Source organism: Arachis stenosperma, chromosome 2 (assembly GCF_014773155.1).
Source record: "Arachis stenosperma cultivar V10309 chromosome 2, arast.V10309.gnm1.PFL2, whole genome shotgun sequence".
NCBI lineage: Eukaryota > Viridiplantae > Streptophyta > Magnoliopsida > Fabales > Fabaceae > Arachis > Arachis stenosperma.
This window is the reverse complement of record NC_080378.1, coordinates 110466526-110479832: the sequence shown is the minus strand read 5'-3', so window position 1 is coordinate 110479832 and position 13307 is coordinate 110466526. Positions and strand designations below refer to the sequence as shown.

The 13307-nt window shown below is 40.5% G+C and overlaps 1 non-coding gene across 1 annotated transcript; it reads left to right on the top strand.

The window, feature by feature from the left end:
- Positions 1-8014: 8014 nt before the first annotated feature.
- Positions 8015-8118, top strand: LOC130964128 (small nucleolar RNA R71). The gene has a single exon (XR_009080236.1). It is a non-coding gene; the product is annotated as a small nucleolar RNA R71 (small nucleolar RNA).
- The last annotated feature ends 5189 nt before the right edge of the window (positions 8119-13307 follow it).

Here is a 13307-nt window from a genome sequence, read left to right as displayed (position 1 = left end):
ACGGTGAAAAAACGTGGCCTAAAGTGTCAGAATTTGAAAATTGTAACCGTGACCATAGAAACCGTGACCATAGATAAAAAAACCGTGACCATAGACCTATGGCCACGAGAGAATAAGCCACGGTAAAAAACCGTGACCATAGGTCCAAAACTATGACCATAGATCTATGGTCACCCTTTTTCTTAGCTATGGTCACGGTTTTTTACCGTGACAATAGGCCTTTTTTTGTAGTGACATAAGGCAAAGGAGATGGATGAAATTCTTAAAGGACTACGACTTTAAACTAAACTATCATTTCGGGAAGGCAAATGTGGTCGTGGACACCCTTAGCAGGAAGAATGCAAGTCTCTCCTGGATGAAAATTAAGGAAGAAGAATTAAGGACTACTTTTGAAGGACTTAAGCTGGGACTAAAAGTGACTTCATAGGGAACATGTTTGGCACAGATGTAGTTAACTCATAACTTTAAGATGGCGATCCGACGAGTGCAAGCTCAAGAGTCAGAGATGACCAGGCTTTTGTCATGTGTCGACAAGGACCAACAGATAGAAATAAGATGGGATGCAAAAGGGCTATGGCAATTCAAGGGTAAAATATGTGTACCAGAATCCGATAATCTGCGACATGAAATATTAAGGGAGGTACATCATGGAAGATTTTTTATCCACCCTGGTATTACTAAGATGTACCAGGATTTGAGTCAGATGTTCTGGTTGCCCGGAATGAAAAGAGACATTGCTACCTTTGTTTCCAAGTGTCTCACATGTCAAACGGTTAAGATTGAGCACCAGAAGCCATCAGGAACTCTTCAACCTCTAAAAGTGCCACAGTAGAAATGGGAGGCGATTATTATGGACTTTGTTTCAGGACTGCAAGGACCACATCCGGAAATGATGCCATCTGGGTAATTGTGGACAAACTGACCAAGTCTACTCACTTTTTACCAATTCGAATGGATTATTCAATGGAAAGGCTTGCACAACTTTATATTCGAGAAATAGTCAGATTGCATGGGGTACCATCCAATATTGTGTCAGATAGGGACCCGAGATTCACTTCACGATTTTGGGGAGCTTTTCAAAAAGCATTCGGAATGCGTCTGCACATGAGTACAGCTTATCATCCTTAGACGGATGGCTAGTCAGAAAGGACTATTCAAACACTGGAAGATATGTTACGAGCATGTGTCTTAGACCAGAAAGGAAGTTGGGAAAGATACTTGTCGCTTGTAGAATTTGCCTACAACAACAGTTTCCATGAAAGCATCGGGATGGCACCATACGAAGCACTCTACGATCGTAAATGCCAATCACCATTATGCTGGTATGAAGGGAAAGAATCCAGTATGCTGGGAACAAAGTTAGTTCAGGAGATAACTGAGCAAATCAACAGAATTCGCGAGAGAATTCTGACGGCTCAGAGCCGACAGAAGAGCTATGCCGATAGGAGAAGGAAACCTTTAGAGTTTACTGAGGGTGATCATGTTTTTCTTAAAGTAACACCAACCACCGGAGTGGGTCGTAGTCTCAAGACCAAGAAACTAAGCCCTAGGTTCATAGGTCCTTTTGAGATTCTAAAAAGAGTGGGATCAGTAGCCTACCAAATAGCTCTTCCCCCTTATCTATCTAATCTTCATGATGTATTCCACGTTTCCTAGCTTAGAAAATATAATCATGATGAAAGTCATGTCCTAGAACCTGAAACAATACCGTTACAGAATGACTTGACGTTTCAAGTACCACCCGTGCAAATAGTCAACCAAAGTATCAAACAGCTGAGAGGCAAGGAGGTTCCATTAGTAAAAGTTGCTTGGGGATGAGATGGCATGGAAGAACACACCTAGGAGCTAGAGAGCACAATGAAGACGGATTTACCCACAGTTATTCTAAGGTCACTAGATTTTGAGGGCAAATTTTTCTTTAAGGAGGGTAGAATATAAGAACCAGATTTTTAGTAAATAGACTTTTTTGGCTAGGAAAAAAACGAAAAAGAAAAAGAAAAAGAAAAAGAGAGTTACGAGGTCAAACTTGATTTTATGAGGGAAATTAATCCCTTTAAGTCAAATTTGACTAATGAATATTAAATACTATCTTACCGTTGGCTTAGTGGTGTACGAAATTATGATTCACACTTTTCACAACTCCGGTGCAACTAACCAGCAAGTGCACTGGGTCGTCCAAGTAATAAACCTTACGTGAGTAAGGGTCGATCCCACAGAGATTGTCAGCTTGAAGCAAGCTATGGTCATCCTTGTAAATCTCAGTCAGGCGGATTCAAATGGTTATAAGGTTTTGATAATTAAAAGATAAATAAAACATAAAATAAAATAAAGTTACTTATGTATTTCATTAGTGGGAATTTCAGATAAGCGTCTGGAGATGCTTTGTTGCCTCTGAACCTCTACTTTCCTCTTGCCTTCTTCCAACCATGCGTGCTCCCTTCCATGGCAAGCTGTAGGATCCTCTCAGTGAAAATGGTCCTCTACAGTTTCTGCACGGCTAATCAACTATCGGATTTCTCGTCTCGGATGAAAAATACCAGGTACAGCTACCGCATGGCTAATCATCTATCGGTTCCCGCTAGCATCGGAATAGGATCCATTGATCCTTTTGCACACTATTACTTGCGCCCAACATTGGCAGGTTTGAAGCTCTTTACAGTCATTCCTTCCCAAATCCTACTCGGAATACCACAGACAAGGTTTAGACTTTCCGGATCCCAGGAATGCTGCCAATGGTTCTAGCCTATACCACGAAGATACTAATCTCATGGACTCGGTCCGTGTATTAGATATCCAAGAGAATATACTCCGACTGTCGTCCAATGACTACGTTGAACATCATGTAGACCGCTTGTGGTTGTCAGGCATGAAGAAACAGCAGAGCTCCACACCTTAATTCATGGGGTGTAGAAACTCCACAGTTGAAAATACATAAGTGAAAAATGGTTAGGCATGGCCAAATGGCTAGCCTCCCATGGAGGTCTCAAGGTGTAAAAGTTACATATGATTCCAAAGATGGTCAAAAGACCTATAAAAGTAGTTTTTATACTAAGTTAGTAACCTAGGGTTTACAGAAAATGAGTAACTAGGTGCAGAAATCCACTTTCGGGGCCCACTTGGTGTATGCTTGGGCTGAGCATTGAAGCTTTTTCGTGCTTAGGCTGTTCTTGGAGTTAAACGCCAGCTTTGGTGCCAGTTTGGGCGTTTAACTCCAATTCTGGTGCCAGTTTGGGCGTTTTACGCCAAGAAGTTTTAGGTTGGCTTTGGATGCCAGTTTGGGCCATTAAATCTCAGGCAAAGTATGGACTATTATATATTGCTGGAAAGCCCAGGATGTCTACTTTCCAACGCAATTGAGAGTGCACAAATTGGGCTTCTATTGCCTTTGAACATAGCTACTTTATGAGTCTTGGCCGTGACCCTAACCATTTTGTTTTCCAGTATTACCACCGGATACATAAATGCCACAGACACATAACTGGGTGAACCTTTTCAGATTGTGACTCAGCTTTGCTAGAGTCCCCAATTAGAGGTGTTCAGAGCCCTTAAGCACACTCCTTTTGCTTTAGACCACAACTTTAACCGCTCAGTCTCAAGCTTTTCACTTGACACCTTCACGCCACAAGCACATGGTTAGGGATAGCTTGGTTTAGCCGCTTAGGCCAGGATTTTATACCTTTGGGCCCTTCTATCCATTAATGCTCAAAGCCTTGGATCTTTTTTACACTTGCCTTTTGGTTTAAAGGGTTATTGGCTTTTTGCTCTTGCCTTTTCGTTTAAAGAGCTATTGGCTTTTTCTGCTTGCTTTTTTTCCTTTTTCTTTCTTTTTCCTTATTTTTTTCGCGCTTTTTTTTGCAAGCTTTGTGTTTCACTGCTTTTTCTTGCTTCAAGAATCAATTTTATGATTTTTTAGATTATCAATAACATTTCTCCTTTTTCATTATTCTTTCAAGGGCCAACAATTTTAACATTCATAAACAACAATATCAATAATATGCACTGTTCAAGCATTCATTCAGAAAACGAAAAGTATTGCCACCACATCAAAATAATTAGATTATTTTCAAGATATAATTCAAAATTCATGTACTTCTTTTTCTTTTTCTGAAAATATTTTTCATTTAAGAAAGGTGATGGATTCATGGAATCATTCATAGCTTTAAGACATAGACACTAGACACTAATGATCATGTAATAAAGATACAAACATAAATAAAACATAAAGCATAGGAAATGAAAAACAGAAAATAAAGAACAAGGAAATTAAAGAACAGGTCCACCTTAGTGATGGCGGCTAGTTCTTCCTCTTGAAGATCTTATGGAGTGCTTGAGCTCCTCTATGTCTCTTCCTTGCCTTCGTTGCTCCTCTCTCATGGCCTTTTGGTCCTCTCTAATTTCATGGAGGATGATGGAGTGCTCTTGGTGCTCCACTCTTAGTTGCTCCATGTTAGAACTCAAATCTCCTAAAGAGGTGTTGAGTTGCTCCCAATAGTTATGTGGAGAAAAGTGCATCCCTTGAGGCATCTCAGGGATATCATGATGAGGAATTTCCTCATGCTCTTGTTGAGGTCCATGAGCGGGCTCTCTTGTTTGCTCCATCCTTTTCTTAGTGGTGGGCTTGTCCTCTTCAATGAGGGTGTCTTCCTCTATGACAATTCCAACTGAATTGCATAGGTGACAAATGAGATGAGGGAAGGCTAACCTTGCCAAAGTGGAGGGCTTGTCCGCTACCTTGTAGAGTTCTAGCGATATGATCTCATAAACTTCTACTTCCTCTCCAATCATGATACTATGGATCATGATAGCCCGGTCTATAGTAACTTCAGACCGGTTGCTAGTAGGAATGATAGAGCGTTGGATGAACTCTAGCCATCCCCTAGCAACGGGTTTGAGGTCATGCCTTCTCAATTGAACCGGCTTGCCTCTTGAGTCTCTCTTCCATTGAGCTCCTTCCATACAGATGTCCATGAGGACTTGGTCCAACCTTTGATCAAAGTTGACCCTTCTAGTGAAAGGGTGAGGATCTCCTTGTATCATTGGCAAGTTAAATGCCAACCTCACATTTTTCAGACTGAAATCCAAGTATTTCCCCCGAACCATTGTGAGCCAATTCTTTGGGTTCGGGTTCATACTTTGGTCATGGTTCCTAGTGATCCATGCATTAGCATAGAACTCTTGAACTATTAAGATTCCGACTTGTTGGATGGGGTTGGTGAGAGTTTCCCAACCTCTTCTTCGAATCCCACGTCGGATCTCCGGATATTCACTCTTTTTGAGCATGAAGGGGACCTCGGGGATCACCTTTTTCTTAGCCACCACTTCATAGAAGTGGTCTTGATGGACCTTTGAGATGAATCTCTCCATCTTCCATGACTCAGAGGTGGAAGCAATTGCCTTCCCTTTCCTCTTTCTAGAGGTTTCTCCGGCCTTAGGTGCCATTAATGGTTATGGAAAAACAAAAAAAAAGTAGTGCTTTTTCCACACTAAACTTAAAATGTTTGCTCGTTCTCGAGCAAAAGAAGAAAGAAAGGAGGAGAAGAAGAAGAAATAGAGGAGATGGAGGTGTGTATTGGGTTCGGCTAAGGTGGGTAGGAGTGTGTAGAATATGTGAAATGGAAGATGGTAAGGAAGGGTATTTATAGGGTAAGAGAGAGAGGGAATTCGGTTGTGAATGGGTGGGTTTGGGAGGGAAATGTTTTGAATTTGAATGGTGAGGTAAGTGGGGTTTGATGATGGATGGATGTGAGTGGTAAAGAGATTATGGAGAAGAAGGTATTTGGGGAAGAGTGTTATGGAAAGGTGTGAAGAGGAGAGAAGAAGAGGTGGGATAGGTGGAGATCTTGTGGGGTCCACAGATCCTGAGGTGTCATGGAATTCTGCTCCGTGCACCATTCTGGCATTCAAACGCCCTTTGTGTGCCAATTCTGGCGTTAAATGCCAGCTTCGCTACCTTTCCTGGCGTTAAACGCTAGTCTGCTGCCCTTTTCTGGCGTTTAACGCCAGCCAGACACCCTTTTCTGGCGTTAAACGCCAGTCTGTCTACCATTTCTGGCGTTTAACGCCAGCCAGACGCTAGACACCCTTTTCTGGCATTAAACGCCCAGAATGCTGCCAGACTGGGTGTTAAATGCCCACTCTGCTATCCTTACTGGCGTTTAAACGCCAGTAAGCCTTTCCTCCAGGGTGTGCTATTTTTGATGCTATTTTCGTTTTGCTTTAATTCTGCTGTAGTTTTTTTTGTGACTTCACATGATCATCTTCCTAAAAAAAACATAACATAACAATGGAAAACAAATAAATATAATTAAATAGCATTGGGTTGCCTCCCAATAAGTACTTCTTTAATGTCAATAGCTTGACAGTGAGCTCTTAGAGAGCTTCACAGAAACTCAGAGCTTAATGGTGGCCTCCCAACACCAAACTTAGAAGTTGAGTGTGGGGCTCTGTTTGACTCTGTATTGAGAGAAGCTTTTCATGCTTCTTCTCCATGGGTACAAAAGAAGATCCTCAAGCTTTAAACACAAGGTAGTCCTCATTTAATTGAAGGACTAACTCTCCTCTGTCCACATCGATCACAGCTTTTGTTGTGGCTAGGAAGGGTCTTCCAACGATGATGGATTCATCCTCATCCTTCCCAGTGTCTAGGATTATGAAGTCAGCAGGGATGTAAAAGCCTTCAACCTTCACTAAGACATCCTCTTCAAGTCCATAAGCCTGTTTCCTTGATTTGTTTGCCAATTCTAGTGAGAATCTTGCAGTTTGTACCTCAAAGATCCCTAGTTTCTCCATTACAGAGAGTGGCATGAGGTTTATTCCTGATCCCAGGTCACACAGAGCCTTCTCAAAGGTCATAGTGCCTATGGTACAAGGTATTAAGAACTTTTCGGGATCCCGTTTCTTCTGAGGTAATTTCAGTTGAACTAAAGCATTCAGTTCATTAATGAGCAATGGAGGTTCATCCTCCCAAGTCTCATTACCAAATAACTTGACATTCAGCTTCATGATTACTCCTAGATACAGAGCAACCTGTTCTTCAATAGCATCTTCATCTTCTTCAGAAGAAGAATACTCATCAGAGCTCATGAATGGCAACAGTAAGTTCAGTAGAATCTCTATGGTCTCTATATGAGCCTCAGATTCCTTTGGTTCCTCATTAGGGAACTCCTTAGTGGTCAGTGGATGTCCATTGAGGTCTTCCTCACTGGAATTCACTGCCTTTCCCTCCTCTATAAGTTCGGCCATTTTGGGTATATTGATGGCCTTGCACTCTCTCTTTGGATTTTCTTCTGTATTGCTTGGGAGAGTACTATGAGGGAGTTCAACAACTCTTTTACTCACCTGACCCATTTGTCCCTCCAAATTTCTAATGGAGGACATTATTTCAGTCATGAAACTGTGAGTGGTCTTACTTAGATCAGAGATTATGGTTGCTAAGTTAGAGAGGCTCTGCTTAGAATTCTCTGTCTGTTGCTAAGAAGATGATGGAAAAGGTTTGCTATTGCCAAATCGTGTTCTCCCACCATTATTATTGTTGAAGCCTTGCTGAGGCTTCTGCTGATCCTTCTATGAGAAATTAGGATGATTCCTCCATGAAGGATTATAAGTGTTTCCATAGGATTCTCCCATGTAATTCACTTCATCCATTCTAGGATTCTCAGGATCATAAGCTTCTCCTTCAGAGGAGGCTTCTTTAGTACTGCTGGATGCAGCTTGCATTCCAGTCAGACTCTAAGAAATCATATTGACTTGCTGAGTCAATATTTTATTCTGAGCCAATATGGCATTCAGAGTATCAATCTCAAGAACTCCTTTCTTCTAAGTCATCCTATTAGTCACATGATTTCTTTCAGAAGTGTACATGAACTGGTTATTTGCAACCATTTCAATGAGTTCCTGGGCTTCTTTAGGCGTCTTCTTCAGATGAAGAGATCCACCAGCAGAGTGATCCAATGACATCTTGGACAATTCAGACAAACCATCATAGAATATACATATAATGCTCTATTCTGAGAGCATGCCAGAAGGACACCTTCTGATCAATTGCTTTTATCTTTCCCAAGCTTCATAGAGGGATTCGCCTTCCTTCTGTCTAAAGGTTTGGACTTCCACTCTAAGCTTGCTCAATTTTTGAGGTGGAAAGAATTTTGCCAAGAAAGCATTGACCAGTTTTTCCCAAGAGTTCAGGCTTTCTTTAGGTTGTGAGTCCAACCATGTCCTAGCTCAGTCTCTTACAGCAAAGGAGAAAAGCATAAGTCTGTAGACCTCAGGATTAACCCCATTGGTCTTAACAGTGTCACAGATTTGCAAGAATTCAGCTAAAAACTGATGAGGATCTTCCAATGAAAGTCCATGAAACTTGCAATTCTGCTGCATTAGAGAAATTAATTGAGGCTTAAGCTCAAAGTTGTTTGCTCCAATTGCAGGAATTGAGATGCTTCTTCCATAGAAGTCAGAAGAGGGTGCAACAAAGTCACCAAGCATCTTCCTTGCATCTCCACCATTGTTGTTATTTTCGGCTGCCATAACTTCTTCTTTTTCGAAAATTTCTGTCAGGTCCTCTCCAAAGTGTTGTGCTTTAGCTTCTCTTAGCTTCCTCTTTAGAGTCCTTTCAGGTTCAGGATCAGCTTTGGTGCACGAAATCGTGATTGTTCATTCCTTGGTAACAGCGCTAAAAACTTAATACGCACGTTCATAATCTTAGTTCTTTTTCACAACTTCGCACAACAAACCAGCAAGTGCACTGGGTCGTCCAAGTAATAAACCTTACGTGAGTAAGGGTCGATCCCACGGAGACTGTCGGCTTGAAGCAAGCTATGGTCACCTTGTAAATCTCAGCCAGGCGGATTCAAATGGTTATGGAGATTTGATAATTAAAATAAAAAATAGGATAGAAATACTTATGTAGTTCATTGGTAGGAAGTTCAGATAAGCGTATGGAGGTGCTTTTATTCCTTCTGAACCCCTACTTTCCTATTGTCTTCATCCAATCATACATACTCCTTTCCATGGCAAGCTGTATGTTGGGCATCACCGTTGTCAATGGCTACATCCCGTCTTCTCAGTGAAAATGGTCCAAATACGCTGTCACCGCATGGCTAATCATCTGTTGGTTCTCGATCATGCTAGAATAGGATCCAGTAATCCTTTTGCGTCTGTCACTACGCCTAGCACTCACGAGTTTGAAGCTCGTCACAGCCATCCCTTCCCAGATCCTACTCGGAATACCACATACAAGGTTTAGACTTTCCGGATCTCAAGAATGGTTGCCAATAATTCTAGCCTATACCACGAAGACTCTGATCGTGAATCAGGAGGCTAAGAGATATGCATTCAAGCTTGTTTTCATGTAGAACAGAAGAGTTTGTCAGGCACGCATTCATAAGTGAGAATGGTGATGAGCGTCACATAATCATCACATTCATCATATTCTTGTGTGCGAATGAATATCTTAGAGAAGAAATAGGATTGAGTTGAATAGAAAAACAATAGTACTTTGCATTAATTCATGAGGAACAACAGAGCTCCACACCTTAATCTATGGTGTGTAGAAACTCTACCGTTGAAAATACATAAGTGATAATGGTGTTCATTGGCTTCGGCCCCAGAGAGGGAACCATAATGACCAATTCTTAAAAGTGGTCCAAAAGACTCTGAATACAATAGTAAAAAGTCCTATTTATACTAAACTAATTACTAGGGTTTACAGAAATGAGTAAATGATGTAGGAATCCACTTCCGGGCCCACATGGTGTGTGCTTGGACTGAGCATTGAAACTTTCACATGTAAAGGTCTTCCTTGGAGTTGAACGCCAGTTTGTAACTTGTTTCTGGCATTTAACTCTGCTTTGCAACTTGTTTCTGGCGTTTAACGCCAGACTAGGGCAGAAAGCTGGCGTTGAACGCCAGTTTGCATCGTCTAAACTCGGACAAAGTATGGACTATTATATATTGATGAAAAGCCCTGGATGTCTACTTTCCAACACAATTGAGAGCGCGCCATTTCGGTTTCTGTAGCTCCAGAAAATCCCTTTCGAGTGCAGGGAGGTCAGAATCCAACAGCATCTGCAGTCCTTCTTCAGCCTCTAAATCAGATTTTTGCTCAAGTCCCTCAACTTCAGCCAGAAATTACCTGAAATCACAGAAAAATGCACAAAATTATAGTAAAATCCAAAAATGTGATTTTTATTTAAAAACTAATAAAAATATACTAAAAACTAACTAAATCGTACTAAAAACTATGTAAAAACAATGCCAAAAAGCGTATAAATTATCCGCTTATCACAACACCAAACTTAAATTGTTGCTTGTCCCCAAGCAACTGAAAATCAAATAGGATAAAAAGAACAGAATATACTATAAATTCCAAATATCAATGAAACTTAGCTCCAATTAGATGAGCGGGACTAGTAGCTTTTTGCCTCTGAACAGTTTTGGCATCTCACTCTATCCTTTGAAGTTCAGAATGATTGGCATCTATAGGAACTCAGAATTCATATAGTGTTATTAATTCTCCTAGTTCAGTATGTTGATTCTTGAACACAGCTACTTTATGAGTCTTGGCAGTGGCCCTAAGCACTTTATTTTCCAGTATTACCACCGGATACATAAATGCCATAGACACATAACTGGGTGAACCTTTTCAGATTGTGACCCAGCTTTGCTAGAATCCCCAATTAGAGGTGTCCAGGGTTCTTAAGCACACTCTTTTTTTTTGCTTTGGACCTCGACTTTAACCGCTCAGTCTCAAGTTTTCACTTGACACCTTCACGCCACAAGCACATGGTTAGGGACAGCTTGGTTTAGCCACTTAGGCCAGGATTTTATTCCTTTGGGCCCTCCTATCCACTGATGCTCAAAGCCTTGGATCCTTTTTTATTTTACCCTTGACTTTTGGTTTAAAGGGCTACTGGCTTTTTCTGCTTGTTTTTTTCTTTTTCTCTTTTTTTTTCGCTATTTTTTTCTCTTTTTTTCGCAAGCTTTTCTCTATTCACTGCTTTTTCTTGCTTCAAGAATCATTTTTATGATTTTTCAGATCATCAAATAACATTTCTCCTTTTTTATCATTCTTTGAAGAGATTTGATAATTAAAATATAATTAAAATATAAAATAGGATAGAAATACTTATGTAGTTCATTGGTAGGAAGTTCAGATAAGTGTATGGAGGTGCTTTTATTCCTTCTGAACCCCTACTTTCCTACTGTCTTCATCCAATCATTCATACTCCTTTCTATGGCAAGCTGTATGTTGGGCATCACCGTTGTCAATGGCTACATCCCGTCCTCTCAGTGAAAATGGTCCAAATGCACTGTCACCGCATGGCTAATCATCTGTCGGTTCTCAATCATGCTAGAATAGGATCCAGTAATCCTTTTGCGTCTGTCATTATGCCTAGCACTCGCGAGTTTGAAGCTCGTCACAGCCATTCCTTCCCAGATCCTACTCGGAATACCACAGACAAGGTTTAGACTTTCCAGATCTGAAGAATGGCCGCCAATAATTCTAGCCTATACCACGAAGACTCTGATCGTGAATCAAGAGGCTAAGAGATATGCATTCAAGCTTGTTTTCATGTAGAACGGAAGTGTTTGTCAGGCACGCATTCATAAGTGAGAATGGTGATGAGCGTCACATAATCATCACATTCATCATGTTCTTGTGTGCGAATGAATATCTTAGAGAAGAAATAGGATTGAGTTGAATAGAAAAACAATAGTACTTTGCATTAATTCATGAGGAACAACAGAGCTCCACACCTTAATCTCTGGTGTGTAGAAACTCTACCGTTGAAAATACATAAGTGATAATGGTGTTCATTGGCTTCGGCCCCAGAGAGGAAACCAGAATGACCAATTCTTAAAAGTGATCCAAAAGACTCTGAATACAATAGTAAAAAGTCCTATTTATACTAAACTAATTACTAGGGTTTACAGAAATGAGTAAATGATGCAGAAATCCACTTCCGGGCCCACATGGTGTGTGCTTGGGCTGAGCATTGAAGCTTTCACATGTAGAGGTCTTCCTTGGAGTTGAACGCCAGTTTGTAACTTGTTTCTGGCATTTAACTCTGCTTTGCAACTTGTTTCTAGCGTTTAACGCCAGAATAGGGCAGAAAGCTGGCGTTGAACGCCAGTTTGCGTCGTCTAAACTCGGGCAAAGTATGGACTATTATATATTGCTGGAAAGCCCTGGATGTCTACTTTCCAGCACAATTGAGAGCGCGCCATTTGAGTTTCTGTAGCTCCAGAAAATCCCTTTCGAGTGCAGGAAGGTCAGAATCCAACAGCATCTGCAGTCCTTTTTCAGCCTCTAAATCAGATTTTTGCTCAAGTCCCTCAACTTCGGCCAGAAATTACCTGAAATCACAGAAAAACACACAAACTCATAGTAAAATCCAAAAATGTGATTTTTATTTAAAAATTAATAAAAATATACTAAAAACTAACTAAATAATACTAAAAACTATGTAAAAACAATGCCAAAAAACGTATAAATTATCCGCTCATCACAACACCAAACTTAAATTGTTGCTTGTCCCCAAGCAACTGAAAATCAAATAGGATAAAAAGAACAGAATATACTATAAATTCCAAAATATCAATGAAACTTAGCTCCAATTAGATGAGCGGGACTAGTAGATTTTTGTCTCTGAACAGTTTTGGCATCTCACTCTATCCTTTGAAGTTCAGAATGATTGGCATCTATAGGAACTCAGAATTCAGATAGTGTTATTGATTCTCCTAGTTCTGTATGTTGATTCTTGAACACATCTACTTTATGAGTCTTGGCCGTGGCCCTAAGCACTTTGTTTTCCAGTATTACCACCGGATACATAAATGCCACAGACACATAACTGGGTGAACCTTTTCAGATTGTGACTCAGCTTTGCTAGAGTCCCCAATTAGAGGTGTCCAGGGTTCTTAAGCACACTCTTTTTTTCTTTGGACCTCGACTTTAACCGCTCAGTCTCAAGTTTTCACTTGACACCTTCACGCCACAAGCACATGGTTAGGGACAACTTGGTTTAGCCGCTTAGGCCAGGATTTTATTCCTTTGGGCCCTCCTATCCACTGATGCTCAAAGCCTTGGATCCTTTTCTATTTTACCCTTGCCTTTTGGTTTAAAGGGCTACTGGCTTTTTCTGCTTGTTTTTTTCTTTTTCTCTTTTTTTTTCGCTATTTTTTTCTCTTTTTTTTTTCGCAAGCTTTTCTCTATTCACTGCTTTTTCTTGCTTCAAGAATCATTTTTATGATTTTTAAGATCATCAAATAACATTTCTCTTTTTCCATCATTCTTTGAAGAGCAAATA